Here is a 20418-nt window from a genome sequence, read left to right on the forward strand (position 1 = left end):
AGTGCATCAAAATATCACTCATCTTGATTTCTGGGTTTTCTGATGTCCTCTTAAATTTTGTGCCCAAAGCAAGTGCCTCTCTCGCCCCACCCTAGCCCCAGCCCTGTGGGTCATCACCTGTTGCCAGATTGTTTGTCAAAGGGTTTTGCCTCTAATGTTTGCTATGTAAAATGTGAGTTTTATTTTATGTTTTAAACTTTAATTACAAAAGTATCTCATACTCATAAAAAAGTAAAAGAAAGTGTAAAGTTAAAAAGTAAAATTCTATCATAACTTTCTTCTCTCGGTCCCGTTTCCAGAAGTTGCCACTGTTAATAAATTGTATGTCCTTTCAGATAGTTTTTATATAAATACATGCAAAGTATAAATGCTGTTAATACTCATTAAAAAACAAATGCGGGGGGACTTCCCTGGTGGTGCAGTGGTTAAGAGTCCACCTGCCAACACAGGGGACATGGGTTCAAGCCCTGGTCCAGGAAGATCCTACATGCCGCAGAGCAACTAAGTCCATGTGCCACAGCTACTGAAGCTCACATGCTCTACAGCCCGTGTGCCACAACTACTGAGCCCACATGCTGCAACTACTGGGGCCTGTGCGCCAAGAGCCCATGCTCCTCAACAAGGGAAGCCACTGCAATGAGAAGCCTGCGTACTGCAACTAGAGAAAGCGCACGCACAGCAATAAAGACCCAACGCAGTCAAAAAAAACAAAAATGACAACACAAAAATAATGGGATCCTATTCTACCACTGTTCTGAACTTGCTTTTCTTTTTGATTAATGATATAACAGACACCTTTTCACTATTCTAGTACATTCTCTGTGAGCTGCATAGAGATCCATTGTATGGCTCTGTAATAATTTAATTCCCTGTTGACAGACATTCAGGTTGTATCTAGCATTTATTATTTCAAACAATGCTACAATAAACACCCTTAAACACATTTTTGCTTGTTTGTTTTAATGTAAATGTTTTATTACTATTGCCAAAAACCCCGCTAGAATATTTTATGCACCTTCTCACCCCTCCACCAATTTTGGGGGGAGTATTAATTTCCTCTCTCTGTGGCCAATACTGTATGTCATTAATTTTTTTTAAATTTACTAATCTGCTAAGTAAAAAATGGAATTTCATTGTTTTACTTTGATATTCTTTTATTATCTTTTTATAGATTTATTAGCCATTTACTACTGTCCTATGAATTTTGTGTTCATATCCTTTGCTCATCTTTTTATTGGAACATTAATCTTTTCTATATGGATTGGTATGAACTCTGCATATTAAAGAGATTAGTGCTTCATGTATTACAAACATTATTATTTCTGTTTCTTGTTTATCTTTTGATTTTTGTCTATGGAGAGTTTTTTGTTTGTTTTGTAGGGTTCTTTTTTGCTGCATGGAAATTTCAGGATTTTTTAAAAATTTAAATAGTCAATCTAATCATTCATGGTTTGTTAATATCATGTCATGCTTAGTATGGTCTTCCTCATTCAAACTTTTTTTTTTTTTTTATTGACATGTTCTTCTAGGGGTTTTGTTGTTGTTGTCATTGTATTACTTTAAGAGTTTAAGCCATTGAATTTCTTTTGGTGAAAGAAGTGATGTAGAGATTCAGATGACCTTTGTCAAATGCCTTTCCATTTCTCATAATATAATTTATTGGACAGGCCAACCTTTCACCACTTCTTCTGAGAGGCTAACTTTATTGTAAAATAATGTTTATACATGCTTCTGATCATTTCTGAATTTCTCATTCTCTTTATTAATAGAATCTTTCTGTTTCCACAGCAGTCCACAGCATGTTAATTACTGTAATTTAGTGAAACATTTAAATATTTAATAGGGCTATTTCTCTTCATTATTTTTTTCTATCTGGCTCTTCTCTTATGTTTGTTTCTCTAGATGGACTTTGGAATGAGTGTGCTAAGTTTTAAACTGTCATTAAACTGAATTTATAAATTAATTTCAGGAAAACTTATCTTTTCATATCTTTAATAATATTCATATTTTTTAAATTCCTAGGCAAAATGAACACATGTCCTTCAACACATTAAAGTCTTTTTGAACAAAATAATATTGCATTATATTGCAGACTTTTGATTAAGAGCTTGAGAAGGGGGGTCTTTTCTATAATTCTCTAATTACTATTTACACTTATTTTAATGTGAACTAATTCATTCTATAAGCAATTATGAAGCACCTACTGCATATGGCATACACCAGGTTGGACAATGAAAAGATAATGAAGCAAAGACATCGTCCCTGCTCTGACATCTTATCATGCGGTTGGTTATCTCTAGTAGGAAGACAGTCATATAAATAATTGCAGAATACTGTTGTGACTATTAAACAAGGGCAGTACAGTGTGTTATGGAATACAAAATAACAGGTTTGAAGAAGAGCTTACTTTCCCTAGGAGTTTCTTGAGGATTTCCAAGACATGACACGTCAACTAGATTTTGAGGAAAAGTGAATGTTGGCCAATAAGAATACTGTCTATTCATGATTCATGTATCTACTGGCATCTTGATGTTACTCAAAAAGATGGTTTTAAATGAAAATAACCAAAGCATTAAAAAATGAACATAATTATTCATTAAAAATTTGATCTTATATATAAGCAGATTTTCATACAAGTAAGTAAATTCTTTAGATTGTATAGATATGAACTTTTTACTATTTTAATGTTTCCTAGCCAGCTTTATTAATTTTCATGGTATATAAATTCAAAAATTTTAGACAGTTAAATCTATCGTTTCCTGTTTAATTTCTCCTATTGTTTCAATCTTTCAAAAGCTACCATCTCTACAAAGATCTAGTAAATGGGGTCCCATTTTGGCCACATTTCAATAATCACATGGAATTGCTGAACAGCATCCAAAAATGATGAGAAATGAAAAGTAGGTTTCCATTTTTTCACGAGTAAAAATTAGAATAGGCCAAAGAGAGATCTTGTGCATTGTCTCCAAGGATAATACAGAGGATGATGAGCGACGATTTTCTATGTCCAATAATTTTAATTAAGAGAAAATGAGTTTACAGCAAAGGACAACATTTTGGATGAGCACAGGGAAGAACTTACTTACTATCACGGTGCTAGAACAATAGAATAAACTCCAAAATAAGATGAAAGCCTCCATTCGCATAGGTTTTCCCAAGATAATAGAAACCATTTATACCAATTGTTTACAAACTGGAGTTCTTATTTGGTGTATCTTAGAGAAGGTAGAGGAAAAGGATAAGACTGTTAGCAGGAGGCCAAGGACGTGGGTCTATTGATTCAACAGAAAGATCTGGAAAGACTGGTTTATCCAGTTGACAGTTGGGTGTTGACAGGGGGGGTGCTGACTCAGCTGATAGCTCAAGGTCTCTTCTCTATATTGGCTGAGATTAGTAGTCAAAGGCCAAGTCATACTTTTTTAAAAATAATAAATTCAGTCACAGTTTTGTGATTTCGTGCTCTATGTTTATTCACATTTGGTCTTGGATAAATGGGTTCACAGTTAACACTTTTCCTCCAAATCCAACATAGCCATGAAATTACATAAAAGTACAAAACCAAAAGCATTGAGAATATAAATTTTTTTTTAATGAGGGAATAAAAAGCAAGTTTTTCTGCAGTTTATAAATGCTATGCTAGTAGGAAAGTCAGATAAAAATAGTTTAGCACACTCCCAAACTCCCAAATTAACCAAATTTCTTTTCATAGGGTAGGCATATTCAGCATATAAATCAATGGTCAAAATCTGGTCTTCAGTGACTTTGACAATAGACATAAAAATGCATATTTTACATTTTGAAAAGTCTTTAATTGACTAGTAGAGCTATGGTAAAAGGAGATTAGAAATTTTTTCAGCTGCATAAGATTTTCAATGAGTTCCCTAAGGATGCGGGTGGATATCTTTGATTTTAAGATTTGAGTTGATTAGTAAGAAGGAAATGTGGTGTCAGGCATTAGAACCTCATTTTTATTATCTAGCTTTTATGCAATTCATTTCCTCTCTGAATTGAAAAAAAATACTTTATAATATCTTGGTTAATGAGGACAGTGTTAAATTTGAAAGGCTAGAGCTAGAGGTTTTAGAGGAAGGCCAGCTGTTGGCCAAGTCAGGCTTCATAAGGCTACATTGTATTGATGGGGTCACTAGGGCCCACAGCCCAGTAACTTAAGTTCATCAGATTCACTCAGACTCAGAGAGACGGATGCACACTAACAAACTCCCAGTTCTCTGAGGTCAAGGGTGGGAGGAGGGAGCACACACATCTGCCTTTCCTTACTCATCAAATCCTATGAAATCATCATAGAGGTACTTTAAAAGAAAATAAATCTATAATAGTGTGGGGGAAACAATGAAAAGCTTCAATAATGAGCCAGAAATTTGGAAAGATTCCTAAAAGAGGAAAAGCAGTAAGAGTCATACTTAAGAGAAATTTTAAAATCCTGTAGAACATTACAGCTCAAAACACATCCAAGAGAGGAATCATAGCATTGAGAGGACTGGTTTTGGAGGAGCTAATGCAATTCACTAATTCATTCTTTTATTCAACAAATATTTGTTAAGCATCTATTATGTGTCAGGCACTGTTCTAGACATTTGGGTCACATCAGTGAACAAAACAAGGTTCTTGTCCTCTTGGAGAGTGTGTTCTAGAGGCATGAGACAGACAATAAAAGATAAACTTAAACATTTCAGTCTGGAGAAGAGGGTGAATGCCATGGAAGGTGAAAAAGTAGATGGGGGTGAGAGACAGTTGTCCTGTGGGAGTAGGAGGCTGGATATTGAATAAAGTGGTTAGGGTAGGGCGTGCTGAGGAGAGGAGTTAGCCAAGCAGCTATCTGGTGGAAGGGCATTCAAAGCAGAGGGAACAGTGAGTATGAAGACTCCAGGGCGGGAGGGGTATGCCTGTCATGTTCTAGGAAATTTGAGGAAACTGGAAGTGGAAGGGGATGACGTCGAGAGGTCACAGGGAGCTGGATTGTGTAGCCCTTGTACAGACCTTGGGTTTTAATCTAAATGAATTGGGAGCAGTAGCAGGGGGACGTGTGTAGGCGGGGAGAGGAGAGAACAGGGTTTTGAGCAAAGGAGTGATGTGATTTCATGGACATTTAAAGGGCTTGACTCTGGGTGTCCTGTTGAGAATAGACTGTAGACAGTCAAGAACAGACACAGGACCACCAGTAAGGCAGGTGAGAGAGGATTGTGGCTCTGACCAGGTTGGAAGCAGTGGTGGTAATGAAAGTGGTCAATTCTAATGCATTTTGAAGATAGAATGAACGGGATTTCCTGATGCATTGAGTGTAAAAGTGTGAAAGAGAAACGTCACAGATGACACATATTTTCTGGCCTGAGAACTGGCTAGATGGAGTTGTCCTTATCTGATATAAAGACAGCTGCATGTAGAATAAGTTTGGTGGAATCTGGGAGAGTTGTGTCGAGTTTGAGATGTCATTAGACATTCAAGGGGAGATGTCAACAGGCAGTTCTCCAGGATCTGGAGTTTGCAAGAGAAGTCTGGGCTGGAGATATGTATTTGGGGCTTATTGGCACATGTATGATGTTTGAGAATGAATACGATCGCCACATGGGAGAGTACAGATATTGAAGAGAAAATAGAGGAGAAAAACCAGATGATCATCTCAATAGGTGCCCCCAAAATATTTGATAAACACTTATTCCCGATTAGGAAAACAACAAATATCAAGAAACTTTAAGGGGAAAAAAAGACTTCAATATATCATGAAAGATAATATGTTCTCTAAGTGAAAGACTATAGTTTTTTCTTATTTTCTCTGCTTTATGTTTCTCAAATTATAAAGCAATACAGCTTTATTGCAACAAGAAAACTACTACAGTGATGTGTAAAGAAAAGTTAATCATCATTTCATCCCCATCTCAACCCCCTTTGAGGTGACAAATGTTAACAACTGGCATTTATCCCTTCACATCTTTTTCATGGTTCATTCAGTATTACAAGCATTTATGCAGCCCACAGTTATAGTGGTTTGTTTTTATGTTCTTTGTTTTGACAAAATAGAATCATACCATACACATTACTAGCTTTTAAAAATTTAACAACATATCATGAATATCCCTGCAAATATGTCGATATAGATTCAACTCTAGCTTTTTCTCTTAATATACATATACACACACATTATACATGTATATGTGTGTATATATAATGTATATACATACTAATGTGTGTGTTATATATATATATATATATATATAGTATCATTATGCTAGTTTAAAAAATTTCTATTAGATTTTTTTTCCTTCTATCCTCTTCCAGCATCTACCCAAAACTAATTTTCCTACCCCCAACCTGGCATAGCCCTTGTTAACAACGGCCTGTGGAGCATTCCATGCTTTTTCCCCAAGGTCATGTAATCATGAGCAAACTGAAGTTTGCACACAAATATATACATTTACATATATACACACATACATACATACACTTATATACTAGTTTATAGCTGGAAACCATAATATACACAATTCTCAGCATCTTGTCTTTATCACTCAACATTGTGAAGAAATCCTTCTAATTCATGGGGAGTAGTTCTAACTCCTTCTTCTTAGTAGCTGCATAGTATTTTATGACGCAGATAAAAGCACAATTTATTCAACCATTTCCTTACGGATGCATATTCACTTTGTTTTTAGTTTTTTGCTACTATAATTCTGCAATAAACAAGTTACATATAGCCTTCTGTACTGGTTCTTTTATTTCTACTGGCTACATTCCCAGCAGTGCAATCATTGGGTATGTGGATTCTTTATTTTAATAGATGCTGTTAGATTATTTTTTTCCAAAAGGCAATAACAATTCACACTTTTCACAAGCAATGCATGAGACTGCAATAGATAATATTATTCTTTTTAATTTTTAAAAATTTATTTATTTATTTATTTATATTTTGGCTGCGTCGGGTCTTTGTTGCTGTGCACGGGCTTTCTCTAGTTGCGGTGAGCGGGGGCTACTCTTCATTATGGTGCGCTGGCCTCTCATTGCGGTGGCTTCTCTTGTTGCAGAGCACAGGCTCTAGGTGCGTGGGCCTCAGTAGTTGTGGCTCGTGGGCTCTAGAGCACAGGCTCAGTAGTTGTGGTGCACAGGCTTAGTTGCTCCGTGGCATGTGGGATCTTCCCGGACCAGGGCACGAACCCATATCCCTTGCATTGGCAGGCAGATTCTTAACCACTGTGCCACCAGGGAAGTCCTATTCTTTTTAATTTTTGCCAGTCGGATAGGTGTAATGTCTCATTATTTTTTATTATTTATTATTATTTTTTTTTGCGGTACGCGGGCCTCTCACTGTTGTGGCCTCTCCCGTTGCGGAGCACAGGCTCTGGACGCGCAGGCCCAGTGGCCATGGCTCATGGGCCCAGCCGCTCCGCGGCATGTGGGATCTCCCCGGGTCGGGGCACGAACCCATGTCCCCTGCATCGGCAGGCGGACTCTCAACCACTGCGCCACCAGGGGAGCCCTATGTCTCATTACTTTAATTTGCAGTTTCCTGACTGCTGGTGAGTTTGCGTACCTTTTAATATGCTTATTAGCCATTTGGATTTGGTATTCTGTAAATTGCCTGTTTATATCCTTGCCCTTTTTAAAAAATGGAAGTGTTTATATTTTTCTTACCACTTCGTAAGAATTTGTTGCATGTAAGAATTATTAACCCTTTATCTGTTATCTGCATTACACATACTTTTCTAAATGCATATTTTGACTCGACTTCGTTTATGGTATCTTTTGCCATATAAAAGTTTTCCATTTTTAGATAATGAAATATGTCTATCTTTTATACTTCCAGATTTCTGGTTTTAGTTAAAGAGGTGTTCTCTGTCCCCTAGATTTCCACGTAGTCGCCTAAATGTTCTTCTAAGATTTACTGTTTACATTTAAGTTTTTAATCCACTTGGAATTTATTTTTGTATTGTTGTGAAACTGGGATACAAGTTCATTTTGTTCTAGATGAATAGCCAGTTATGCCAGCACTATTTATTAAATAAACCATTCTTTCCCACAGAATTGAAATACTACCTTTGTCACATATTAAATTATGATATATACTGAGATCTATATTTGGATCCATTCTTCTGTTCCACTGATTTGTCTACTCTTATGCCAATACCATTCTGGTTGTATTACAGTGATTTTTATTACAATGGCTTTCAATTGAAGGCAAGTGTCTCATTATTTATCTTTTTATAGTTTTCTTTGCTTTTCAGGCTTTTATATTTCCATATGTATTCCATATAGATTTTAAAACAATTTTATCAACTCCTTCCACTCCCCCCAAAAAACCTGTTAGGATAATAAATGGAATGTGTTATATTTATTTAGGGAGACTATTGTTATTTTTTGTCTATAAGAATTTCAGTATTTATCTCTTTAAAAAAGAAATATTATCACATCTTAAAAATGAACAATTTCTGGATAATTAAGTGTCTAGTCACTGTTTAAATTTCTCCAATTATCGCACGATTATTTAGTCTATTTGTTAGACTCAGAATCAAAATAAGGCCATAAATTGCAGTTGGTTGTGACAGGTCTTTAAATCTTTTTTGAATCTATAGACTCCTCCCCTGTCACACTTTTGTCTTGCAATTACTGAAGAGAATGGGTTGTTTTTTCCAGTAGCATTTCCTAGCCTGCATTTTGATAACTGCGCCTCTGTGGTGTCATTTAATGTATTCCTCCGTCCCTTTAGTTTCTGCCTATTAGTGGTTAGATCTAGAAGTTTGATCAGACTCAGGTTCAGTTTTCTGGCAAATACTATTCACAGAGGACGGCACAGGATGTCTGATTCTCTTTGTTATTCAGCACTCCTCTATCCATGGATTTGTTAGAACTTGCACAGTGGTGACGTTATGGCTCCATCACTCCTTCTGTATTGTTAACGGAAGCAGCTTTAGATGTTTCTTCTACAAAAGTACTACAACTACATGGGTACCTGGAGGTACATGTTATGCAAAAAAACAAGATAAGAGATTGATTTCAGATGAGCTGACTTCCTAGAATCTTCTGAAAGTGACCACTAACTTTTGGTTTGTTTTGTTTGTTTGCTTTGTTATGAACTAGTGGACATAATCATATTGGATATATTTCAATCTATTAAAGTTATTATTCATGTTTCAGTGGCCTGTGGGAGCCTCTTCAGGTTGGCTTGTGAGGCCTTTGGACACAGCCCTGGGAATCTTTAAGGTCACACCAGAGAGCAGGAAACTCAGTTATTCAGGGCAGGTGGTGTGTTTCCTGCCCTAGATCTGTCATGGCTGTAATCCAAGGGGCCCTTTGGCCTTCTAGGTGAAACTGAATTTGGGACCACCATCTGGGCACTTAATGTTACCGGCTTAGTCACTGTTTCTGGAATTTTTTTTCAGTGGACAGAGTAGAAAATGGTGTTTGCTGGTAAGAGTACATGTCATGAGTTTATACTAATAGTTTCAACTCAAATTAAAGACTACAGGGTTATTACTTAACTCATTGACCTCTTTCCTACCACACTGAAAAACTTCAGTTGTTGACAATCTCAGCAGAATTACTTGCTTCCTTTAGGGCACTCTACATACACTATAGTCTGAGAATAATGGCCCTAATACTGCCTCAAAAAATGTGGGATTTCTCAGGGCAGCTTAAGATATTTTTTGCAATTCTTTTTTTATCCGTAAGGCATATCCCACTAGGGATGGGCTATCAAATTACTGTGCTTTAAAAGTCACTTTAAATTGCTTCTCTCTGGGTAGCTGTGCCACCAACATGATTCTGGTTGAGTTGGGTTCATTTGTTTTATTTTACTTTCAGTGTTTAGGGATTGCTTTTTAAAAATTTAAGTTTGATGTATAATTGTGTAAAACATATATGGTTTTAAAGTCAAATCTAAAAGCAGGGAATATTCAGAAAAGCTCAGTTTCTGTCTCTGCTTGTTCACTACTTCCCCACAGGAAGTCATTGAAAACTGGTTTTATAGTTAGTTAACTTTACAGTTTTTAATTTAAGTAGTTATAGATTTATGCACATGTATACATACACAGTATGTATATATGTGTATATGTATCTCCCCTTTCTTAAATATATATACCATATATACTTCTCTCCATCTTGTTTTCTCATAATAAACTGTCTCAGAGATCACTCTTATCTCCTTAACCTTTAGAATTTTAAGGTTTTAATCCAATAGAATTCCCACCCCCTTCCAGCTTATCAACCTTGAAATGGCCAGCCTGTCCTCCACTGGTTCTTCAAATGCCCAATCCAATTGTACCATGCATCCTCCCCTTCCAGGCCATCGAAAGCATCAGCAGCTGAGAAGTAGTATTTTATGATATTAACTTTCCCCATCCAAGGGCAAGATATATGCAAATGTAAGGATATCAGTTATATCTCATATTATTATATAAATTTAATTCATCCCAATCCAAAACCCAACAGGACTTTCTAAGGGAATTTAATAAGCTGGCTATACAATTCATATGAAAGAGAAAGGGACCCAAATGGCCAAGAAAGTTTTGAAGTAAAAAGAAAGATGAGGGAAGACTTTCCCTACTAGATACTGGAGCATTGAGTCTATAGTATAGACTGAGTTTACCTGACCATGATGAAATAACAGGGTCCAGATTTAGCCTCCTTCCTATACAATGAAATTACTAGAAAAAAATATGTAAAACAATAGTTTTCAGGCATTGGACAACAGGCAGCACGGAGAAGGAAAACAAACAAGGTGAACCCTAAGACTGTCCAAGAATACCCCCTGGAGAGAATTTCTCAGCTGCAGCACAGGAAGGAGCACCTAAACAGAGTGGTCTCTGACCACTGAGGAGGTCAAGGGAGCTGGAATTTGTGGGTCAGGCCAGAAGATAGTAAAGAGACACATGAAGAGAGCTCAAAGATCCACAGAGAGTTCCCCTTGAGAGTTCAGCTCAGTACTCATCAGTACCTAGGTGTCTTAGTCAGCTCAGCCACTGAAACAAAATGCCATAGACCAGGTGGCTTAAACAACAGACATTTATTTCCATAGCCATTATTTTGTAATAACTTTAAGTGGAGTATAATCTAAAAAAAAATTGATATGTTGTACACCTGAAACTAATATTGTAAATTAACTGTATTTCCATTAAAATTTTTTACACATTTATTCCTCACAATTCTGGAGGCTGGAAGTTTGGGATCAGGGTGTCTGGTTGGGTCTTGGTGAGAGCTCTCTTCCTGTTTATACCCTCACGTGGCCTTCCTTGGTGTCTCAGAGAGACTGAGATGCCTGGTCTCCTCTTCTTTTTATAAGGGCATTAATCCCATCATAAGGGCCCCACCCTTATGATCTCATCTAAACCTAATTACCTCCTGAAGACCCCACCTCTAAATACCATCACATTGGGGGTTAGGGTTTCAACATGTGAATTTGGGGGGGACACAAGCATTCAGTCCATAGCAATGTGTGTGAGAACTCTACATGAGGTTAGGGGAAGACCACCAGAAAAGATCAGGCAGAACAATCCCCAGAACTAGCCCTAGACTAAAGGCTGCTCTGAACCCAACTAACGAAGTATAAAGACAAGTTTTGAAAGGACTGAATTCCTTCCAAGTAACTTAACTGTGTCCTAAAACAGAGCCCAAAACCATTCAAAGGAACAAAAGATATCCAGTATTGAACAAGACAAAATTCAAACTATTTGCATCCAATAAAAATTTACTAGGCATGCAGAGAAGCAGAATAATATAACTCATAAAGATGAGAAAAATCAATCAATAAAACAGATCCAGAAATAACACAGATGATAAAATTAGTAGACTATGGCATTAAAGGAGTAATAACAAATATGTTCAAGAAGGTGGAGGAAAGCATGAGCATGTTAAGGAGAGATATGGAAGATACAGAAAAGACCCACATCAGACTCCCTCCTGGTGATTGGGCTTTGGAGACTGGGCCATTCAGTAAATCAGCCTTCGGTGAGTTGGCTTTTAGAAAACTGGCTTTTAGAGAACTGACCAAGAACCATCTTAAACGTGAGATTGATAAGGGGGCTAATATTTCTTTCTTCTTTGAACAGAAGTAGCACCCCTGGGGAACTTCAGGCCTCCCTCCTCTTGTTGGGGGAACGGGTTGGTGGGGAGGGGGTGTGTGAGAGCAGTGTGGGTGCTTTATCTCTGCAAGCTTCCTCTGAGGAGTGGGAGTGCAGAAAGACAATGGACTCCCTTTGTGGGCATGCAGATCCAAGAGAACAAGAACCAAAAGGCTGGTTGCGCTGTGACATTTATTTTCACCCAACTGAGAAACATGGACCAATGGAGGTCAGGCTCTACTGAGTTGGCGAAAATGGTGAAATCTTCCTTGCTGGTACTTTCCCCAAGAGGAAGATGTGCCTTAAAAGAGTGTAAAGCTGGGGTTGGAAAGAGAAGCTGTCCCCATGCTCCTAGTAAGTTCCAGGCATTGTGCTGAGGATCCAAGCTTGGCTATGATGTGGCCACTGTTCTCAAGTCTCTCACAGTCTAGTGGGCTTGCCTTCCTCACTTTCTGTTCCTTTTTGTTTTCTTTACAGGCCCCCATTCTTCTTACTTGCCTCTTAAATAATTCAGCACCTGTATGGGGCTTGATAACTAGGTGCCCTGAGCTTCCTACTGCTCTATTTATACAGTTATCATGATGAAGGGAGAAACTGGCACACATTACTAGAGCCTAGAGCAAGATCTCCCTTAGACCCAGGGAGCTGGGGCTCCTGCCCTGAGCCCTGGGCTACAGAGGGCGCCCCTGGGGCTCTTCTCAGGCAATACTCACCCACTTGGCCAGGTGTCTACAGGGCCAAGGCAATGTGGCTGTTTGGAGTCTGTGCCCCTGGGAACCTGGACCAGAGCCATCACAGTTGGGCTGGAGTGTCCACACAGGGAGGAGAGAGAAGGTGTGTATGCCACGGGCGAGGGGCATTCACTGATATCCTTGCCCCAGATCACTTAAATGTTCACAGTAAACTGTCTGGAAATCCAGAGGTGGCCTGACTTCTTGCTGGGGGAAACCAGTATTAATTTTTACCGACCTGAAGCCTTTCTCTGGGGCCCGGACAGTGTACCAGAACTCACGACTTTACCTATCATTCGGTGTCATGTCTCTTAGCATCACCAAATTAGAACTCTTGATTCATTCCCTCCAACCCACCCACCACAATCCTCCCCATCTTAATAAACAGTTCCACCATCCATCCAGTTGATCAGACATTCTATATTCTTCTCCTTTCTGTTATCCTGAACTTCCACTGAGACAATCCATTAGCATGTCCGGTTGGCTATGCCTCTAAAATAGATCCCAAATCCAACTACCTCTTACCTGCTTTATTGCCACCATTCCAGGTTTAGTCACCATCATTTCTTACCTGGGCTACTTCAACAACAATTTCCCTGTTCTCACTTTTTGCCTTTCTCCCCCTTAGTTGATTCTCCAACAGCAACTAAATTGACTTATGAAAAAATAAAACGGATGATACTACTCCCCTGTTTAAAATCCTCTAATGGATTTCCACTGAGATTAGAATTAATCCAAACTCCTTTCAATTTCCCATGGGTCCTATACAATGTGGCCCCTGCCTACCTCAATGGCCTCCTCTTAGCCCACTCCCTCTTGGTCACCACCTCCTTCCACTCTGGTCTTTGTCCTATTTTTTACACGCTCACACTCATTTCCTTCCTTACACATGCTCTTTTTTCTGCCTGGAATATTCTTACCAAGTTCTTAAAAGGCTGGGTTCCTCCTATCTGGGCTCAAATGCCATCTTCTAAGAGAAGCTTTACTTAACCACCTTCTTGATGGAACCCATCATACCTCTAGCATCTCGAGTTACTTCCTATCATACTCTCCTGTGTTATTTTCTTCATGGCACTCATCAAAATTATCTTATTTGTTTCATGCTCATTGTTGGTTACCCTCCACTAGAATACAAGTGCCACAAGGAGAGGAATCTTTTTATGTTTTTGTCACTATAGCCTTAGCCTCTAGAATGGTTCTTGATATATAGGTGGTACTAAATAAATATTTGTTGAATGAATGAATTAATCAACGTACATATGAGGCTTTCAAGCTTTCTGATAATTAATCTAGAATTTGTTTGGAGGTTTTTCATACTGAAAATAAAGAAACCAACCTAGTATCTTAAATTGGGTTTCCTGGGAAGCAGACTCTGACCCTGAGATTAGCAGGTAGGAAGTTTACTAGGGATTGCTTCAGGGATCAACACCAGTGGAAAGAAAAGAAAAGAAAGTAGAATTTGGCAGAGAGAAAAGTTTGGCTGTGTTAGTCCCCTAAAAGGTCTAAGTTGATCCTAATAGGAATTCCGAAGCTAGGGTAGCCCTCCCAATTTGGTCCAGATCATGACGGCTGGGACCAGGATTTATACTTCCATGATGTTCAGTCGTTAGACATAGGCTACCCTGGGGAGGAAGTACACTATTGGGATCAACTACAGACACTACCACTATAGTAGGTCTCAGTGCTGCAATTACTACTCATCATTTCCCTCCTCTACTCACTGTCTATTTTACCCTCACCCTCAGCTAGCACCTCTGGTGCTCCTGGTGGCTTACCTGGTAGTATGACCCAGACCCTCAACTCTTAAGAGTCTGAGTCCCTGGTCACAATGCTGTTCTCAGTCTGTAGCTGCTACAGTGGTCTATTTATTACCAAAACTGAACAAGAGAGTACCAAGAGATGCTCAAATGGATCACCCAGGTGGAAAACATATTCTTTTTTGCCTCTATTATCTAACAGCAGTCTTACCTCTTCCTGGTGACTAGGGCCAATTATTCCTGCCAGGACGGTGATTCCTCTTCTTGTCCTTCGACACCTTGGCAGGAGGAGCTTAAAGAGCCCAGCTGGCAGCCATGGTGGAAGTACTCCCTTCTAGCAACCAAGACTCTTGACTGTTCAGAACCTAGAGTTTCAGGAAAGGGAAGCACAAATTCCCCAAATGGGTCAGTAGGAGTGAAGGAAAATGGGAGTACCCCCACTTGCACCTCTTGATTCCTAGGCCTATGTATTCTACCTCCTGGGGAAACAGCACCCTATAAGGGTCATTCATTTAGAATGTCCCCTGCATTGCACGTGACGGCATGCCATCTTCATAAGGTATTGGCTCTGAGCTGGCTCTTCTATCAGGCTAGTGGCTTCTGGGTATGGCGGTATGTGATGTGAACAGTGGATCTCACGGTATTATGCCTGTTCCAGCACTTCTTTAACGTTAAGTGAGTCCCTTTGTGTGACACGGTAGTATGTGGAATCTTAGGCTGGAGGATTAAACATTCTATATGCGCTTGGATTATGGTACTGGATGAGGGCTGGCAGGCAGGAAAGGCAAATCCACACCTAGAATATACATCTATCCTTGGGAAAGGGTAGATGGTATCCAAAGTAGTTAACTTGTCATCAGGTCTCTTGGAGGGACTGTGCTGTTGGTTTCTGTTGCGAGAAGGTCAGACATTCAGTGGTGAGAGTAGGCCGATCACCCTTAAGAGGGACTTGTGCCATTGCACCCATGTATAGCTTCCATCCCTGCTACCATGGGAACTCCATTCATGTGCCCAAGATGCAAGCACTGGAGTGGCTGATGACAGAGGCTGGCTTGTATCAACTGGATATGTGTTTTTGTAGTACGTCTCCTATGATGGATGTTCTCTGATGGTCATTAACACGTGAAATAAGGATCTTCACACTCTATGCTCACTTCCATATGTTCAACCACATGGCTTTACCCTTGTCTTTGCTGTTCCCCAGTCTTCCAAGCTTTCCGCTTCTAGACCCCTGATCAGAGGGCCAACCTATTCAGCACTGTCCATGAGTCCCTGTGTATTCTAATTTCAGGCCACTTCTTTTTCCACATAAAGTAGCTGACCAGGTGGGAGGCATTCTCCTCACCGTCATCTTTCAAGACCATGTTGGGTGGGGCAGCAGTGCAGCCATCACCCCTTTCTAGCTTTCACCAACAAACTAAGGTGAGCCATTTGTGAATCAAGCTCAGGCTTTTTTTCCTGCATCAACTGATCATCAAAAATTCCCCCATGCAGTAAGAGATGTGAACTGAGCAGTGGTATACTGGTAAATATTTAAAAACTGGCTTTCTGAAAAGGAGAAAAAAATATCTGATTTATAACGTTAGCTAATTTTCATAATGTAAATACTTCCACTGTGGTCAATTTCAAACCACCAATATGATGTCGACAAGTGGCAACCCTTCCTGAAAACAACAATGAGCTCTCATGAGCTGGTGCAGACTGGCTCCAGCACACCACTAAGTGCTGCATAACAGCACCTGCATGATGCTATGAGCTACCTGCATGCTATCTTCTCTTGCATCTTGCTTGTGCCCTCAGGTCTTGTTCACATTCAATGCTAGAAGTACCTCTTCCACCTGGGTCTGCCCCAGCTAATGCCTTGCAAAGTGTGATAGAAATATCTCATGAGGGGTAGTTCTGGTGTCATGGTCACTTGGTGTTCCATGGTGAGGCACTCATCTCTATCAGGGCCTAGGAGTATTCCAGGAGCTGTGTTTTCAAAGGTGTATAATTCTCTGTTGCAGTTGGCATGGCTTTGATCCAGAATTCTATGGATTTACATTGTGATTCTCCTATTGGGGCTTGTTATAAAATCTACATGTCATATTTTCCCACCACTGATACCCCTAATAGGCTCTGCTGGGCTGTGTGGTCCAAATGGCCAATAGCTGCTTGCCCTGCAGCCTAGACCTGTTGCAGAGTCCTTTCCTGCTATGGACCCGACTGAAAAACGGCATCCTACTGTGTCACCAGGTATGTGAGTTGGAGCAGTACTTCTGGAAATATATTGCTTCTAGAACCTGAAGAGGTCTACCTGGCAGGCATTGTGCTGCCTTGCTCATGACGGGAGCTACAAAATGCAGTGATTTCTCTTTTACTTTAGAAGGGACGCCCCAGCATACTCAAGATCACTGGACTCTGAAAAAATACTAATGTGGCAGGCTCCTGAGTCTTTTTGAGTTCATCTCCCTTGAGGATGCATGTAAATTACCAAGGCCTCCAATATCCTAGCAATCGCTTGTTTTTTGATCCAACTAGCATGATGTCATTGATTTACTGGATCAGTGTGATACTCTGCAGGATGTCCAGCTGGTCCATGTCTCTTCAGACTATGTTATGATAGAGGACAAAGAGTTAACATAGCTTAAGGGCAAGGTCATAAATGGATATTGTGGCACATTCCAAAGGAATGTCAGTTATTTCTGATTCTTTTTTTGATAGGGGATAGAAAAAGAGTCGATTTGCCAGATCACTGGCCACATATCATGTACCTGAGTCCCTACTAATCTGCTCTAGCAAAGATAACATACTTGGCACAGCAGCTGCAATTGGGGATAGTATTTGGTTAGATTTGTGATAGTCCATCGCCATTCTCCAGGATTTGTCTGGATTTTGTAGAGGCCAGACTGGTAAATTAAACAGAGGTATGATGGGAACCACCACCCATCCATCTCTTAGGTCTTTAAGGGAGGCAACCATATTTACCTTTTTTCTCTCAGTTTTTTTAAAATGTGGGTTGTAAAATACATACAGTTGGCCCCCCATATCCATAGGTTCTGCATCCACAAATTCAACCAATGGTGGATGGAAAATATTTGAAAAAAATTTCAAAAAGCAAAACTTGAATTTGCCACATTCTGGCAACTATTTGCATAGCAATTACATTGTATTTACAACAATTTACATAGCATTTACACTGTATTAGGTATTATAAGTAATCTAGAGATGATTTAAAATATACAGGAGGGGGCTTCCCTGGTGGTACAGTGGTTAGGAATCCGCCTGCCAATGCAGGGGACACAGGTTCAAGCCCTGGTCCGGGAAGATCCCACATGCCAAGAAGCAACTAAGCCCGTGAGCCACAACTACTGAGCCTGCGCTCTAGAGCCCGCGAGACACAACTACTGAGCCCGCATGCCCCAACTAGTGACAACCCGTGCGCCTAGAGCCTGTGCTCCACAACAGGAGAAGCCACCGCAATGAGAAGCCCGTGCACCACAATGAAGAGTAGCCCCCGCTCTCCGCAACTAGAGAAAGCCCACGCGCAGCGACCAGAGACCCAACACAGCCAAAAACAAAATAAATAAATAAATTTTTAAAAATTAGCATTGGTTTAAACTAATTAATTAAATAAAATATTCCGGAGGATGTGCGTAGGTTATATGCAAATATTACACCACTTTATATAAGGGATTTGAGCATCTGTGGATTTTGGTAGCCACAGAGATCCTGGAACTACTCCCCCTCGAATACCAAGGGATGACTGTATAACACGGAATTCACTGTTTCAGCCATTCATGAGTGTCCAGTTCGGAGGCATTTAGTACATTCAAATTGCTGTGCAACCTCCACTGCCATTAATCGCCACATCTCATTTCACTCAGCATAATGTCTTCAAGATTCATCTATATTGTAGACGGTCTGATTTTCATGCCTTATTAAGGTTAAATAAAATTCCATTGTATGTATAAACCAAATTTTCTCTGTCCATTCATCTATCAATGAACATTTGGGTTATTTCCACCTTGTGGCTATTGTGAAATAATGCTGCTATGAACATGGATGTACAAATGTCTGTTCAAGTCCCTGCTTTCAGTTGTTTTGGGTATATACCCAGAAGAGGAACTGCTGAATCATATGGTAATTCTATGTTTAATTTTTGGAGTACTTGTCATACTGTTTCCCATGGTGGCTGCACCATTTTACATTCCCAACAGCAATGCACAAGTGTTCCAATTTCTTGCCAACACTTGTTATATTCTTTTTTTTTTTTAAAAGAGCCACCTGGACACCATGTGCTTCTTTCTTTTTTTTAGAAAATATTTATTTATTTATTTGGTTGCACCAGGTCTTAGTTGCAGCGGGGGGGCTCCTTAGATGCAGTATGTGGGCTCCTTAGTTGTGGCAAGTGGGCCCTTTAGTTGTGGCATGTGAACTCCTAGTCGTGGCATGCATGTGGGATCGTCCCTGACCAGGGATAGAACCCAGGCCCCCTGCATTAGGAGCACCGAGTCTTATCCACTGGGCCACCAGGGAAGTCCCACACTTGTTACATTCTGTCTTTTTGTTTTTATAATTGGCATCCTAACAGGTATAGAAGTGATTTCTTATTGTGATTTTGATTTGCATTTCCCTAATGATTAGTGATGTTGAGCATCTTTTTATGTGTTTATTGGGCATTTGTATATCTTTCTTTTGAGAAATGTCTATTCAAGTTCTTTACCCATTTTTTTAAGTGGGTTGTTTGTTTCTTGTTGTTTCCCTGAGTTGATTTTGTAACTGTTTTCTATTCATTGCAATTGTTCTTTGTTTCTTTTTTCACCTCCTCTTTTTCTGCCTTCTCAGGTTTTAATTGAACATTTTATATGATTTCATCTTATCTCCTCTCTTAGCATATCAATTATACTTCCAAAAAAACGTAGTGGTAGCCTTAGGCTTTTCAATATACATTTAAACTTACCTAAGTCCATCTTCAAATCACATTATACTGCTTCATGCATACTAAGTTATTGCAGGTAACTCAGAATATCCCCAATTCCTCCCTCGCATCCCTTATAACACTGCTGTCATTCATTTAACTTATCCATTTGCTATAACAAAATATAAATAAAATAAAATAAAAGATTTTATTTTACTTTTATTCCTTCTCTAATACTCTTCCATTCTTTATGTAGATCTGAGTTTCTGACCTATATCATTTCCTTTTCCCTAAAGAACTTCTGTTAATAATTTTTGCAAGGCATTCTTCATTTCTGTTACAATGTTTTTTACTTTTAGCATTTCCTTCTCATTCTTTTGTTAGAGTTTCCACTTCTCTACTTGTATTACCCTGCTTATGTTAATCCGCTCGTGCATGTTATCCATTTTTTCCATTAGAGCCCTTAGCATACTAATCAGAGTTATTTTAAATTCCCTGTCTGATAATTCCGAAATCTGTGTCATATCTGATTCTGGTTCCAGTACTTGCTTTGTCTCTTCAGACTATGTTTTCTCTTGTTTTTTAAGCAAGCCTTGTAATTTTTTTCTTGAAAGCCAGCATGATGTATTGGGTAACAGGGACTGAAGTAAACAGTAGGTCTTTAGTGTGAGGTTTTATGTTAGTCTGGCAGAAGTTGGGCTGTGTTTAATGTTTACTGTACCTGTAGGTGCTAGAGGTTACAAAGTCCTCTGTTGTCCTTATTTAGTCTTCCAGGTTGACTGTGGTTTCCCTATGGAATCATCCTCAGTTTGAGTCCTCATCCTGCAACTCTTTCAGTGCTAATCGTGTTATACTGTTACACTGGAACCCTGCTGGGGTGGTGGTAAGGAGTGGGCAGGCGATGTGTTCTCTAATCTTATCACTGAATCTATCTTCTAATGCGCCTGTGTTCCTGAGCTGTGACC

This window comes from Phocoena phocoena, chromosome 5, assembly GCF_963924675.1.
Source record: "Phocoena phocoena chromosome 5, mPhoPho1.1, whole genome shotgun sequence".
NCBI classification, from domain to species: domain Eukaryota; kingdom Metazoa; phylum Chordata; class Mammalia; order Artiodactyla; family Phocoenidae; genus Phocoena; species Phocoena phocoena.